Here is a 16071-nt window from a genome sequence, read left to right as displayed (position 1 = left end):
GAGCTCAAGCAATCCTCCTGCCTCGACCTCCCAAAGTGTTGGGATTACAGGCAGGAGCCGCCACACCCGGCCTCTGATACTTTCTTTAAAAAGTTTTACAAAAAAAAGTTTTATCATGGAACATTTCAAACATGTACCAAAGTAAACAGAATAGAATAAAGAACCCCCATGTATCTATCACCCAGCTGCAGTAATTCTTACTCTTGGCCAATCTTGTTTTCTCCTCCCTCATTTATTTCAAATTCCAGGTATCATGTTATATCAGTCTATTGATTTCTTCAGGCTGCATTCTTAACATAAGGATGTCTGAGTCACAGGATAGAAACATTTTTAAAGATTTTGGCTTTATTTTACCAGCATCTCTGCTAGAAAGGTTGTACAAATTTACACCCTCATCAATTGTTCATGAAAGTGCTCGTCTTATTGCAACCTGACCTGCATTGATCTTTAGTTGTAACACACACACACACACACATACACAGAGATACACAGATACACACACACACACACACATTTTTGCCAACTTGATAGGTGAAAAGTGTTTTATACAGTATACATTTGTTTGATTGCTAGGCTTATATCAAGTAGGCATCTGGTGACTCCAGTGGAGCAAATCCTCCTGAAGGTGCCCTAAACATGCTGGCACCTCCTGGGGACCTCAGCTGAGGCCTGTGGGGGTGGAGGTGGGAGGGTACAGCTTTTCGTCTGTGCTGGGACCCGGGAGCTTCCCCCTGCCCTTACAGCGTGGAGGAGCTTGAAAAGATTTTCCTCCTCATCTCCCGACAGCCACCAGGGGTCAGGATGGGGCCAGAGATGCTGCTGGTGGGAGAGGGTGAAGATGGCCAGCTGCCAGACACTGCATTTCCTCTGTCTGGCCACTGCTGGCTGGTTGCACAGCTCCCCTCTGCTTATCAGATCATGATTCCAGAATGTTCTTCATGGCTGGCCTTCCCTGTCTGACTGTCCCCGCCTCTCACTGCTCCCAGGTTTGGCTGGCTGAAAAGGGAACCTGCTTGACAGATACCACCCTGGACATATAACTTGGTTTTGCCTTGTTTCTCTACACATCTCTGTGAGACTGGGTTCACTATGGCACAGGGATTTTTAACCTGAGATCCATGAACTGAGAGACACAAGGACAGGCCTTAGGGACCGTAAACCCTCTGAAATTGGGCACATGGGGTATATATCTCTTTTTTCCCCGTCTGGGGAGAGAACAACAGCTTTGTGAGATTCATGGCCCCCAAAGTCCAGCATCTTCTGGTACCCCTCCTCCCTCCTAAGCCCATTTGCTTCCTATGATGGCTGCAAAGAGAGAACCTTGCTGTTGGAAACAGGTGGCCTTGGGAGACAGGCTAAGGGATTGGACCTTCCTCCTCACCCAACGAAACTGAGAGAAGAACCTGCATTTTCCCTGGGGTGGGATGGACTGGTAAAGGGGACGTGGGCCATACTGTCAACCCCTGGGGCAAACATCGAGGCTGTACTGGATCTAGGTACACAGTGAGGTACCCTGCCTCATACTGATGTGCACATGCTTGTGTGCTGTTAATGACTGGGTCCGGGGAGCAGAGGATGAGGGAAGAAGGCTGATCTCAAGCTAGTGGTCTTGGAGCCTATATCTCTGAGCCCTGGGCAGTGGCATGAGCAAGATGCCCAAAATGTAGCAACCAGCCAGGTTACTTTCTGCTGGGGTACTGCTTATTTTGCTTATTTTAGTCTTAATAAAGCAAAATAAAGTCTTATTTTGCTACGACTTGATCTAAGTATTAACTCTTGTGCAAGTGTGGGTGAGATGTGCGGTTAGGGCTCCCGAGACTCTCAGAGCAATGCAGCCTTGCTCTACAGCAAAAAGAGGAGCTGGGGGCTTGGCGAGGCTGAGGGTCAAGGCCAGAGTTGTCCAGGACATCAGACATGCAGAAAAAACCTGAGCATTACTAAATCCCATACTAGTGCTTCATTTTGTCTCATAGTAATGATTTATATTTGTACATAAACTAAGGCTGGGCACAGTGGCTCATTCCTGTCATCCCAGCACTTTGGGAGATGAAGGTGGGAGGATTGCTCGAGGCCAGGAATTTGAGACCAGCCTGGACAACATAGTGAGATCCCATCTCTACAAAAAATTTGAGAAAACACTTGAGCCAGGTGTTTGAGACCAGCCTTGGGAACATGACAAAACCCCATCTCTACAAAAAAAACCCCAAAACTAGCTGGATGTAGTGGTGCATAGCTGAGGTCCCAGCTACTTGCTAGGCTGAGGTGGGAGGATCGCTTGATTCTGGGAGGCAGAGGTTGCAGTGAGCTGAGATGCGCCATTGCACTCTAGTGAGACTTTGTCTCAAAAACAAAAAACAAAACAAAACAAAAAAACAAACCAAAGCTCAAAACAAAAAAATTAAAAAAAAACTAGCCAGGTGTGGTGGTGTGCCCCTGTAGTCCCAGCTCCTCCGGAGGCTGAGGTGGGAGGATCACTTAAGCCCCTTGGTTTGAGGTTACTCTTTCTCCGAAAAAAAGGGCAAGTCTGCGGTGGCTCATGCCTGTAATCCCAGCACTTTGGGAAGCCGAGGTGGGCGGATCACCTGACGTCAAGAGTTCGAGACCAGCCTGACCAACATGGTGAAACCCCGTCTCTGCTAAAATACAAAATTGGCCAGGCTAAGGCATGGTGGCGCATGCCTGTAATCCCAGCTACTTGGGAGGCTGAGGCTGTGTTTTAGTAGAGACCATGTTGGCCAGGCTGGTCTCGAACTGCCCACCTCAGGTGATCTGCCCTCCTCGGCTTCCCAAAGTGCTGGGATTACAGGTGTGAGCCACTGTACCCGGCCTACTTGGAGCTATTTTGAAATACATAATAGATTATTATAAACTATAGTCATTTTACTGATCTATCAAACACTAGGTTTTATTTCTTCTATCAAACCATATATTCCATTAAACCACATATTCATCCCCCCACCCCCTTCCTGGCCTCTGGTTACCACAAATCTACTCTCTATGTTCATGAGATCCACGTTTTTAGCTTCCACATATAAGTTAGAATATTTTAAACAATTTCCCACCTCAGGTCCAAAAAAGTTAGCACATGTGATATTTATCTTTTTGTGGCTGGCTCATTTCACTTAACACAATGACCTCCAGTTCCATCTATGTTGCTGAAAATGAGAGGATTTTATTCGTTTTTATGGTTGAATAATATTCCATTGTGTATATATACCACATGTTCCTTATCCATTCATTCACTGATGGGCACTTAGGTTGATTTCATATTATGGCTACTGTGAATAGTGCTGTAAAAAACATGGGAGTGCAATATCTTTTCAATTTATTGATTTCTTTTAGATACATACCCAGTAGTGAAATTGCTGGGTCATACGGTAATTCTAATTTTTATTTTTTTTATTTTTTTTTTTTTTGAGATGGAGTTTTGCTCTTGTTGCCCAGGCTGGAGTGCAATGGCACGATCTTGGCTCACCACAACATCTGCCTCCCACATTCAAGTGATTCTCCTGCCTCAGCCTCCCGAGTAGCTGGGATTACAGGCACTCACCATCACACCCAAATAATTTTGTATTTTTAGTAGAGACAGGGTTTCTCCATGTTGGTCAGGCTGGTCTCGAACTCCTGACCTCAGGTGCTCCACCCGCCTCAGCCTCCCAAAGTGCTGGGATTACAGGCACGAGCCACCACACCCGGTCAAATTTTTAGTTTTTTGTGGAAACTTCATCTTGTTTCCATAGTGGCTGTACTAATAATTTACATTCCTACCAACAGTGCACAAATATTCTCCTTTCTCTACATCTTCGCTAGCATTTGTTATTCTTTTTTGTTGTTGCTGAGAAAAAGTCTTGTTCTGTCGCCCAGGCCAGAGTGCAGTGGCACGATCTTGGCTCACTGCAACCTACGCCTCCTGGGTTTAAGCAATTCTTGTGCCTCAGCCTCCCGAGTAGCTGGGATTACAGACATGCACCACCATGCCCAGCTACTTTTTGTATTTTTGGTAGAGGCAGCGTTTTGCCATTTGGTCATGGCTGGTCTCAAACTCCTGGCCTCATGTGATCCACCTGCCTAGGCCTCCCAAATACTGGGATTACAGGCATGAGCCACTGCGCCTGGCTGCATTTGTTATTCTCTATTGTTTTGGTAAAAGCCATTTTAATTGGGGTTAGAGGACATCTCATTGTGATTTTGATTTGCATTTCTCTGGTGATTAGTGATGCTAAGCATTTTTTCATGTACCCACTGGCCACTTGCATGTCATCTTTTTGAGAAATATCTATTCAGATCTTTTGCTCGTTTTAAAATTGGATTATTAGTTTTGTTTGTTTGCTTTCCTATTGAGTTGTTTGAGCTCTTTATGTATTCTCATTATTAATCTCTTGTCAGATGGATAGTTTGCAAATATTTTCTTCCATTCCGTGGGTTGTCTCTTCACTTTGTTGACTGTTTCCTTTGCTATGCAAAGCTTCTTAGCTTGTTGTAATCCTATCTGTTTTTGCTTTGGTTGTCTATGCTTTTGAAGTCTTACTCAAGAAACCTTTGCCCATGCCAATGTCCTGGAGCATTTCCCCAATGCTTTCTTCTAGTAGTTTCATAGTTTCAGGTCTTAAATTTAAGTCTTTAATCCATTTTGATCAATTTTTGTATGTGGTGAGAGATAGGGGTCTAGTTTCATATTTCTGCCTATAGTTATCAATTTCCCCCAGCACCATTTGTGGAACAGTTTGTCCTTTTCCCATTGTATGTTCTTGATGATTTTGTTGAAAATGAGTTGTCTGTAAATGTGTGGATTTATGTCTGACTTCTCTATCCTGTTCCATTGGTCTGTGTGTTTTTGTACCAGTACTATGCTGATTTGATTACTATAGCTTTGTAGTGTATTTGGACGTCTGGTAGTATGATAGCTCTAGCTTTGTTCTTTTTTTCAGGGTAGCTTTGGCCATTCAGAGTCTTGTGTAGTTCCAGGCCGGGTGCGGTGGCTCACGCCTGTAATCCCAGCACTTTGGGAGGCCGGAGGTGGGCGGATCACGAGGTCAGGAGATCGAGACCATCCTGGCTAACACGGTGAAACCTTGTCTCTACTAAATATACAAAAAATTAGCCGGGCGTGGTGGCGGGTGCCTGTAGTCCCAGCTACTTGGGAGGCTGAGGCAGGAGAATGGTGTGAACCCAGGAGGCGGAGCTTGCAGTGAGCCGAGATTGCGCCACTGCACTCCAGCCTGGGCGACAGAGCGAGACTCTGTCTCAAAAAAAAAAAAAAAAGAGTCTTGTGTAGTTCCAAATAAATTTTAGGATTTTTTTTTCTATCTCTGTGAAGAATGTCGTTGGTATTTTAATGAGGATTGCACTTAATCTGTAAATTGCTTTGGGTAGAATTGTCATTGTAACAATATTAATTCTTCCAATCTATGAGTATGAAACATCTTTCCATATTTTTGCATCCTCTTCAATTGTTTTCATCGGTGTTTTATGGTTTTGCTTGTGTAGATCTTTCACTTCTTTGGTTAGATTGATTCCTAGGTATTTTTTTTCTTGAGATGGAGTCCACTCTGTTGCCCAGGCTGGAGTGCAGTGCCATGATCTCTGCTCACTGCAACCTCTTCCTCCCGGGTTCAAGAGATTCGCCTGCCTCAGCCTCCTGAGTAGCTGGGATTACAGGTGCATGCCACCACACCTGGCTAATTTTTGTATTTTTAGTACAGACGGGGTTTCACCATGTTGGTCAGGCTGGTCTTGAACTCCTGACCTTGTGATCTACCCTCCTCAGCCTCCCAAAGTGCTGGGATTAAAGGCATGAGCCACCATGCCCAGCTGATTCCTAGGTATTTTATATTCTTTGTAGCTATTGTAAATGGGATTGCTTTCGGATTTCTTCTTCAGATTGTTGGCTGTTGGTGTATATAAATGCTACTGATTTTTTAAATGTTAATTGTATCCTGCAACTTTACAGAATTTGGCAGTTCTAACAGTTTTTTGGTGGAATCTTTAGATTTTTCTAAGTCTAAGATCATGTTGTCTGTGAACGAGGCTACTTTGACACCTTCCTTTCCAACTTGGATGCCCTTTAATTGTTTCTCTCGCCTAATTGCTCTGGCCAGGACTTCCAGTGTTATGTTGAATAAAAGTGGTGAAAGTGGGCATCCTTGTCTTATTACAGATCTTAGAGGAGGCTAGGTGTGGTAGCTCATGCCTGTAATCCCAGCACTTTGGGAGGCCGAGGCAGGTGGATCACTTGAGGTCAAGACTTCGACACCAGCCTGGCCAACATGGTGAAACCCTGTCTCTATTAAAAATAAAAGAAAAAAATTAGCCAGGTGTGGTGGTGCATGCCTGTAATCCTAGCTACTCGGGAGGCTGAGGTGGGAGGATTGCTTGAACTGGGAGGCAGAGGTTGCAATGAGCCGAGATCGCACCACTGCACACTCCAGCCTGGGCGACTCTGTCTCAAAAAAAAAAAAAGAGGCTTTCAATTTCCCCCTACTCAGTAGCATGTTAACTGTGGGTTTGTCATATATGATCTTTGTTATTTTGAAGTATGTTTTCTCTATATCTGGTATGTTGAGTTTGTTTGTTTATTTTTTGAGACAAGGTCTGTTTCTATTGCCCAGGCTGGAGTGTAGTGGGCTCACTGCAACCTCCACCTCCCAGGTTCAAGTCATCCTCCCATCTCAGTCTCCTGAGTAGCTGGGATTACAGGTGCGTGTTCACCACCATGCCTGGCTAACGTTTTTTGTATTTTTTGTAGATGGGGTTTCTCTGTGTTGCCCAAGCTGGTCTCAAACTCGTGAGCTCAAGCGATCTGCCAGCGTGGGCCTCCCAAAGTGCTAGGATTACAGGGGTGAGCCATTTTGTCTGGCCTGTTGAGGGTTTTTTTTTTTTTAATCATAAAGGGATGTTGAATTTTATCAAATACTTTTTCAGCATCTATTGAAATGATCATATGGTTTTTGTTCTTGGTTCTGTTAATTGATGTATTACATTTATCAATTTGGGTATGTTGAGCCATCCTTGTATCCTTGAGATGAACCCAGCTTGATCATGGGAAATGATGTTTTTAATTGTTGTTGAATTCAGTTTGCTAGTATTTCACTGAGGACTTTTGCATCTATGTTCACCAGTGGTATTGGCCTGTAGTTTCCCTTTTTTGTTATGTCCTTGTTTGATTTTGATATCAGGGTAGTACTAATCTCATAAAATGAGTTTGGAAGTATTCCCTTCTTGTCAATTGTTTTGAAGAGTTTTAGTAGAATTGGTAATAATTCTTTAAACATTTAGTAGAATTCAGCAGTGAAGCCATTGGATCTTGGGCTTTTCTTTGACAGGAAATTTTTTATTATGGCTTTGATCTCCAACTTGTTATTGGTTTGTCAATATTTTCTACTTCTTCATGGTTCAATCTTGGTAGATTCTATGTGTCCGAGAATTTATCCATTTCCTCTAGATTTGTCAGTTTATTGGTATATATTAATAGTTGTTCATAATAGTCTCTAATGATTCTTTGTAGTCTTTTTTTGTTGTTTTGTTTTGAGACAGGGTCTCTCTCTGTAGCTCATGCTAGAGTGCAGCGGTGCAATTATGGCTCACGTCAGCCTCAACCTCCCTGGCTCAAGCCATCCTCTTGCCTGAGCCTCCTGAGTAGCTGGGACTATAGGTGCATGCCACCACACATGGCTAATTTTTACATTTTTTGTAGTTATAGAGTCTTGCCACGTTGCCCAGGCTGGTCTCAAACTCCTGAGCTGTAGCAATCCTCCCACCTTAGCCTCCCAAAGTACTGGGATTACAGGCATGAGCCACTGCACCTGGTTGATTCTTTATAGTTCTAGGGTCTCAGTTGTTATGTATCCTTTTTTATTTCTGATTTTATTTGTTTGGGTCTTACTTCTTTTTTTCTTAGTCTAGCTAAAGGTTTGTTGATTTTATTTATCTTTTCAAAAAATCAACTTTTAACTTTGTCAATCTTCTGTATTGTTTTTAAGTCTCAATTCACTTATTTCCACTCTGATTTTCTTTCTTTCTTTTTTTTTTTTTTTTTTTTGAGACAGCGTCTTGCTCTGTCACTCAGGCTGGAGTGCAGTGGTGGCGTGATCTCAGCTCACTGCAACCTCCGCCTTCTGGGTTCAAGCAATTCTCCTGCCTCAGCCTCCCTAGCAGCTGGAACTCCAGGAACGTGCCACCACGCCCGGCTAATTTTTGTATTTTTAGTAGAGATGGGGTTTTACCATATTGGCCAGGCTGGTCTTGAACTCCTGACCTTGTGATCCACCCGCCTTGGCCTCCCGAAGTGCTGAGATTACAGGCGTGAGCTACTGCACTCGACCTGATATTTATAATTGTTATATTCTCTTGCTGAATTGATGCCTTTATCACTATATAGTGACCCTCTTTATCTTTTTAAACAGTCTTTGATTTGTAGTCTCTTTTATCTGATATGATTGTAGCTACTCCTGCCCTTTTTTGGTTTCCAGTTGCATGGAATATCTTTTCCACACTTTCACTTTCAGTCTATGGCTTTATTCGTGAAGTGGGTTTCTTGTGGAAGCAAATAGTTGGATCTTTTTCTTTATCCATTCAGCCACTGTACGCCTTTTAATTGGAGAATTGAGTCCATTTACATTCAGCTTTATTATTAAGTAAGGACTTACTACTACCATTTTGTTGCTTGCTTTCTGTTTGTTTTATAACTCCTCTCTCCTTGCTTTCTTACTCTCTTCCTTTGTGGTTAAGTGATTTTCTCTTGTAGCATTTTTTTTGAGACAGAGTCTTGCTCTGTCACCCAGGCTGGAGTGCAGTGGTATGATCTTGGCTCACAGCAACCTCCATCTCCCGGGTTCAAGCAATACTCCTGCCTCAGCCTCCTGAGTAGCTGGCATTACAGGCTCATGCCACCATGCCTGGCTAATTTTTTGTATTTTTAGTAGAGACGGGGTTCACCATGTTGGCCAGGCTGGCCTCGAACTCCTGACCTCAGGTGATCCACCTGCCTTGGCCTCCCAAAGTGCTGGGATTACAGGCGTGAGCCACCGCGCCTGGCCAGTATGTTTTAATTCATTGCTTTTTCTCTTTAGTGAATCTATTACAGGTTTTTGTATTGTGGTTAATGTGAGGCTTACAAAAAACATCTTACAGATATAACAAGTTATTTTAAAAGGATGCTAACTTATCTTAGATCACAAAGAAAAGAATACAGACACACACACACAAAACTCTACACTTTAACTCCTTACCTCCCACATTTTGACTTTGTATTGTTTCAATTGATATACATTTTTAAAATGCCTGTCTCTCTCTCTCTCTCTCTCTCTTTTTTTTTTTTTTTGAGATGGAGTTTCATTCTTGTTGCCCAGGCTGGAGTGCAATGGCACAATCTCGGCTCAATGCAACCTCCGCCTCCCGGGTTCAAGCGATTCTCCCACCTCAGCCTCCTGAGTAGCTGGGATTACAGGCATGCACCACCATGCCCAGCTAATTTTTGTACTTTTAGTAGAGATGGGGTTTCTCCATGTTGGTCAGGATGGTCTCAAACTCCCAACCTCAGGTGATCTGCCTGCCTCTGCCTCCCAAAGTGCTGGGATTACAGACGTGAGCCACCGCGCCTGGCCAGTATGTTTTAATTCATTGCTTTTTCTCTTTAGTGAATCTATTACAGGTTTTTGTATTGTGGTTAATGTGAGGCTTACAAAAAATATCTTATGGATATAACAAGTTATTTTAAAAGGATGCTAACTTATCTTAGATCACAAAGAAAAGAATACAAACAGACACACACACACACAACTCTACACTTTAACTCCATACCTCCCACATTTTGACTTTGTATTGTTTCAATTTATACATTTTTATAATGCCTGTCTCTTGCTCTCTTTTTTTTTTTTTTTTTTGAGATGGAGTTTCACTCTTGCTGCCCAGGCTGGAGTGCAATGGCACGATCTCGGCTCAACGCAACCTCCGCCTCCTGGGTTCAAGCCATTCTCCTGCCTCAGCCTCCTGAGTAGCTGGGATTACAGGCATGTGCCACCATGCCCAGCTAATTTTTGTACTTTTAATAGAGACGGGGTTTCTCCATGTTGGTCAGGATGGTCTTGAACTCCCGACCTCAGGTGATCCACCTGCCTCTGCCTCCCACAGTGCTGGGATTACAGGCATGAGCCACCACGCCCGGCCTATAATGCCTGTCTCTTAACAGGTTGCTGTAGGTATTATTGTTTTTGATAGATTTGTCTTTCGGGCTTCATATTAGAGTTATGAGTGGATGGCACACCACATTTACAGTATTAGTGTTTTGGGTTTGTCTATGTACTTAATTTTCCCAATGGGTTTTATACCTTAAAAAATTTTCTTCTTCACATTAGTGTTTTTTCTTTCAAATGAAGAACTCCCTTTAGCATTTCTTGTAAGGCAGGTCTGGTCCCTTAAAAGAAATGAGAAGAAAAAGTTAAGAGGTGAATTCTCTCACCTTTTTTTGTTTGGGAAAGGCTATCTCTCTTTCATATTTGAAGGGTAGCTTACTGGATACAGTACTCTTGGATGAGAGGTTTTTTTCTTTTGGCACTTTAAAAATGTTGTTCCACTCCCTTCTGGCCTGTATGGTTTCTGTTTTGGAAGTCTGTTGCCAGATGAATTGGAGTTCTTTTATATGTTATTTACTTCTTTTCTCTTGCTGCTTTTAGGATCCTCTCTTTGCCCTTGTTCTTTCAGAGTTTGATTCTTATATGCCTTGGAGTAGTCCTGTTTGAGTTGAATCTCTCTAGTGTTCTCTGACTTTTTTGTACCTCAGTATTTATCTCTTTCCCAAGTTTTGGAAGGTTTTCTGTCATTATTTTTTTGAATAAGCTTTCTACCCCTTGTTCTTACTCAACTCCCTCTTGAACACCAATAATTTTTAGATTTGGTTGGTCTTTTGAGGTAATTTTCTATATCCGTTTTTTTTTGGAACAGGCTCTCACTTTGTCACACAGGCTGGAGTGCAGTGGCACTTGGCTTACTGCAGCCTTGACCTCCTGGGCTCAAGTGATCCTCCCACCTCAGCCTCCCAAGTAGGTGGGACTACTGTACAGGCCATCATGCCCACCTAATTTTTAAAATTTTTTGTAGAGATGGGGATTTCACCATGTTACCTAAGCTGGCCTTGAATTCCTGAGCTCAAGCAATGCACACCCCTGGGCCTCCCAAAGTGCTAGGATTACAGGCATGAGCCACTGTGCCTGGACAATTTTCTGCATTTTATAGGTGATCTTTGTTCCTTTTCACTCTTTTTCCTTTTTGTCCTCTGACTATAATTTGAAATAACCTGTCTTCAAGCTCACAGATTCTTTCCTCTCCTTGATTCATTCAGTTTTTGAGAGCCTCTATTGAATTTTTCAGTTTAGCAAATGTATTTCTCAGTTTCAAGATTTATTTGATTTTTATTATTTCAAACTCTTGTAAAATTTCTGTGATAGATTTCTGAATTGTTACCAGTCATAATGGATTAGAGAAGAAAAGAAAAAAGTTCTGAATTGTTCTGTGTTATCTTGGTGATTATTGAGTTTCCTTAAAACTGATATTTTGAATTCTTGGTCAGAGAGTTCAAGCATTGCTGTTTCATTAGGGTCAGTTGCTGGTTCCTTGCTTTGTCCATTTGAGGTCATGTTTCTCAGTTTGCTGTTGTTTCTTATGGATGTATGTCTATATTTCGGCATTTAAGGATTCGTTATTTATTCCAGTTTTCTCTGTCTGCCTTTTTTCTCCCTCTTGAAGGTATTTTATCCCTCATTGTTTTGTTTTTTATTCAATATGTTTGCTTAGGAATTCTTTGTAATTTACTTGTTGATTTTCTTACTTCTTTTTTCCCTGCTAAGTCGCTGCCTCCTTTTTGGCACTAGATGGTGCCTTAAGCCCAGGTTTGCCTCAGTTTTAGTAAACAATCAGTGTGCCTGTCAAGAATGGGGGAGGTCCCAAAGGTAGTATAGTGTAGGAAGGCTGCCTAAAGGTTCACGCCCAGGGACTTGTGGAATGAACTTCCTATAGTGTGGTGCTGCTGAACAGTTGCTCTTATTTGACATGTCCTTTGGCTGAGTTACAGAGCAGAGTTTCTGTGTCTGGGGATACTAGTACCACCTGTCCACTTTGTCTCTGAGATATTTCTCCCTTTAGGGACTTCCAGTGCTTCCCCTGGATTGAAGCAGGAACAGATCTCCTGCCCGGGAACCCAAGATAGTGGGGAAGCTGGTTGTCCACCTCAATCTCACTTTTTTTTTTTTTTTCATTGTAGAAACTGTGAGTCAGGGGAAATTTTCTACATGCTTGGTGCTGGACAGATTAGGGGCAGAGCCATTGTGGATTTGGAAGTCTGATTCTCTTACCATCTGCTTGGAGCTTTTTCCCCTTTTTTGTGGCCCCAGAAACTGTCTCATCTTTATATTTGAGTTCTGGACTTCTGGGATATTGCTAGTGATAATCTTGGTGCTGTATGTTGGTTACTAGTTTTCTATGGAGAGGGAGTGAAGCCAGCTTGCTTCATTTGTTTGTTTGTTTGTTTGAGACTATTATTCTATTGCCCAGGCTGGAGTGCAGTAGCGTAATCTCAGCTTACTGCAGTCTCCTTCTCCCGGGTTCAAGCAACTCTCATGCCTCAGCCTTCCGAGTAGCTGGCATTACAGGCTCATGCCACCACTCCTGGCTAATTTTTTGTATTTTTAGTACAGACAGGGTTTCACCATGTTGGCCAGGCTGGCCTCGAACTCCCGACCTCAGGTGATCCACCTGCCTTGGCCTCCCAAAGTGCTGGGATTACAGGCATGAGCCACCACACCCAGCCCAACTTGCTTCTTTATTGCCATTTTGGAATCAGAAGTCTAGAATTCTTAGTTTCTGATGCTTACTCTGAACTCAGTGGTTCAAACATCTTATTTTCCAGGTGGAATTTTCTTTCTTTTTTTTTTTTTTTTGAGCTGGAGCTTCACTCTTGTTGCCCAGGCTGGAGTGCAATGGCACAATCTCGGCTTACTGCAACCTCTGTCTCCCAGGTTCTCCTGCCTCAGCCTCTCGAGTAGTTGGGATTACAGGCATGCGCCACCGCACCTGACTAATTTTGTACTTTTAGTAGAGATGGGGTTTCTCCATGTTGGTCAGGCTGGTCTCAAACTGCTGACTTCAGGTGATCCGCCCACCTCAGCCTCCCAAAGTGCTGGGATTGCAGGTGTGAGCCACCATGCCCGGCTTTTTTTTTTTGTTTTTTTTTTAGACACAATTTTGCTTTTGTTGCCCAGGCTGGAATGCAATGATGCAATCTCGGCTCACCACAACCTCTGCCTCCCAGGTTCAAGCGATTCTTCTGCCTCAGCCTCCCGAGTAGCTGGGATTACAGGCATGTGCCACCATGCCTGGCTAATTTTTGTATTTTTAGTAGAGACGGGGTTTCTCCATGTTGGTCAAGCTGGTCTCAAACTGCCGACCTCAGGTGATCTGCTCGCCTCAGCCTCCCAAAGTGCTGGGATTACAGGCATGAGCCACCATGCCTGACTTTTTTTTTTTCATTTTTTGATGTTGCCCAGCCTGGATTGCGCAGATGACCTCCAACCTTTCCCCTGTCTACTGGCTCACTGCTGGGACAGACATTAATTGGAACTCTGGCTCTGCCAGCTTCTTATGACTTACAATATGCTCTTCACTCCTTTTACACCCCAGGGCCACGTTTTCTGGTGGCATTTGAAGCAGTTTGTCTGCCTGCATAGGATCTCACTCTGCTTTTTTTTTTTTTTTGAATTAGGATTCCTTTGGGAAGAGGGAAATTCTTCCTTTGTCATTTGCAAGTTCTTACCCCAAGCTCCAAGTCCTATGGAGGTTACTCGTTTATGTTAAGAGGGTAAATAAATGTCGCCTTCTCAAATCCAAGAGCTGATATTTTTGTGAGCATAAGAAGGCTTTCCTTGAGTATTCCTCTTGCTTCCTTCCACTTTCTCCAGTAGCCTCCATTTCTCTAATTATTTCCACACCCTTGTCAATGTGCATCAAGACCTTCGAGGTCATATTTGAAGGGAGGGAAGTCCACCCCCTTGCGGCGGGACAAGACAGGCTTCTCATCCACTTAAAGAACATGGGAAATGGGAATCTGAGAAAAGAGACAATCATTTTGTTGCTCTGAGTGAGCATCACTATACGGTCATGGAGACAAGGATACAGGTCAACACAAGGCTGCAGGAGCAAGAGACCCATAGGACAGAGCTGAAGGCTGGTCCCAAGCTAACAGATAACCATTAGAATAGAGACCAAGGCAAGATTAGAGGTACACAGTAAGATCAGTTCATTCTGGAACCCAAAAGATGAACAGGGGGCCCTCTGTTCACTCCAGTATCTCCTTTGTTCTCAAGTGGGTAATTGTGACGAGATGGGACCAAGGTTAAAGGTACACAGTAAGACCAATTCATTCCAGAATGCTAAGGACAAATGGGGGACACCCTATTCAGGATAATAGGAAAGTAAGAAGGGGCAGCATCTTTTTCCTTTTTCCTCCTCTGTTCTGTCTTCACAGATGGGTAATTGTGTCTCCAGACCACAGGACATGGCCGTTGGATTCATCCTCCAAAACTGGAAAAAGTTTGATTCCCCTAAACCTTAAAACAAACAAACAAAAAAAACCCCTAGTTTTTCTTTATAATATTGTTTGGCCTAAAAATAAACTGGGAGGAAATACAAAAGTCAGCCTTAGAACTTAGTGCCTTTATGCAGGAAATCCTCAAATTAGCCTCCTTGGTCTTTTATAACTGAGAGCATAATAAGGAGGGCAGGGCTAGGGAGAAAGAGAAGTGCAGGTACTAGAGGCAGGCCGAACTATTAGCTGCTTTGCAAGCCCACCAGTCCCCTCCAGGTTGCCCTAAGGACACTCCTCCAGATAAGTGCCATTGGTGCTGAAAGACAGGTCACTGGAAGGCAAACTGCCCCAATGAGAAAATTGGGAAAAAGGCCCACATGTCTTGCCCTGTCTGCCACAAGCTTGGCCACTGGAGATGGGACTGTCCTGAAGGCCGAAGGGCCCCTGGGACAGAATCCCAACCTCTGATGGCCCTGAGTTGAAGGGGCTCTCCACTCCAGCTGGCTTCCAAATCAGACATTGTCACCAACAGGACAAAGCCAAGGGCAACTCTGGAGGTGGCAAGTAAAATTTAAAGTTTCCCTTTTGGGTTTAAGAGCTGCCTACTCTGTGCTAATCTCCTTCTCTAAGCAACTCTTCTCCAAATCCTGTTGGGATCCACACCCCTTTATATTACTTAAGGGACTAATTGCCATTCTCTCACCAGTCCCTGGTAATGTCTAGATACCCCACATCTCCTTGGGGCAAAAATATACTTTCCAAGATGGATGCCTACTTAATATTTAGCCTATCTTTGAATTCATCTTTCCCTCTGATAGCCTTATTTCTCCCAAAAAGCTACCTAAATCTTTAACCTAAACATTTCTACCTCAGGGGTTTAGAAATAGCCCACTCTTACTCGAACAAGCCCTAGCAAAAAAATTTAACTGAGCAATCTCTTGAGAGGGCTAACTTCTACAGTATGTAGACAATCTCTTTATCTGCTCTCATTTCATGGGACTTGCACAGCAACATGCAGTACAATGCTTAACTTTCTAACAGAAGGAAAATTACTTTGTTTAATTCAAAGGTTATAGAGATAAAGAGGTATTTTTGGTGAGGAAGGTTATAAATAAAAGAGATTTTATATGAGAAAGGTTCTTATATGGTAAATTCTTGTCCTAAAGTAAAATGACTGGTTGTTTAGAAAGAGAGATGTTTAGGACAAGTAAGAAAGTCCAAGAATGTTGTAGATGGTTTGTGTAAGTTGTGAAAAGATTCATGAAAGGGAATTTATGAAAGAAATGTTATACAATTTTAAAGGTTAGTAGGTCTACTAAATACTTTAAGGTCATAAGCAACTACTATGACTCTTAACTGTGCAACTTGCCTGCTTTAAAGCTATTAAATTCTAGGTAAGGTCCTGGGACATACAGAGTTAGTCATGCCCCCTAGCTATGCTGGAAAGTCAAACCTTATCTGCACTTCTGTCTGGTGTTCTAGGCTCCAAACCCAGTACA

Source organism: Nomascus leucogenys, chromosome 22a (genome assembly GCF_006542625.1).
Source record: "Nomascus leucogenys isolate Asia chromosome 22a, Asia_NLE_v1, whole genome shotgun sequence".
NCBI lineage: Eukaryota > Metazoa > Chordata > Mammalia > Primates > Hylobatidae > Nomascus > Nomascus leucogenys.
Note: the sequence above shows the minus strand (reverse complement) of the source record.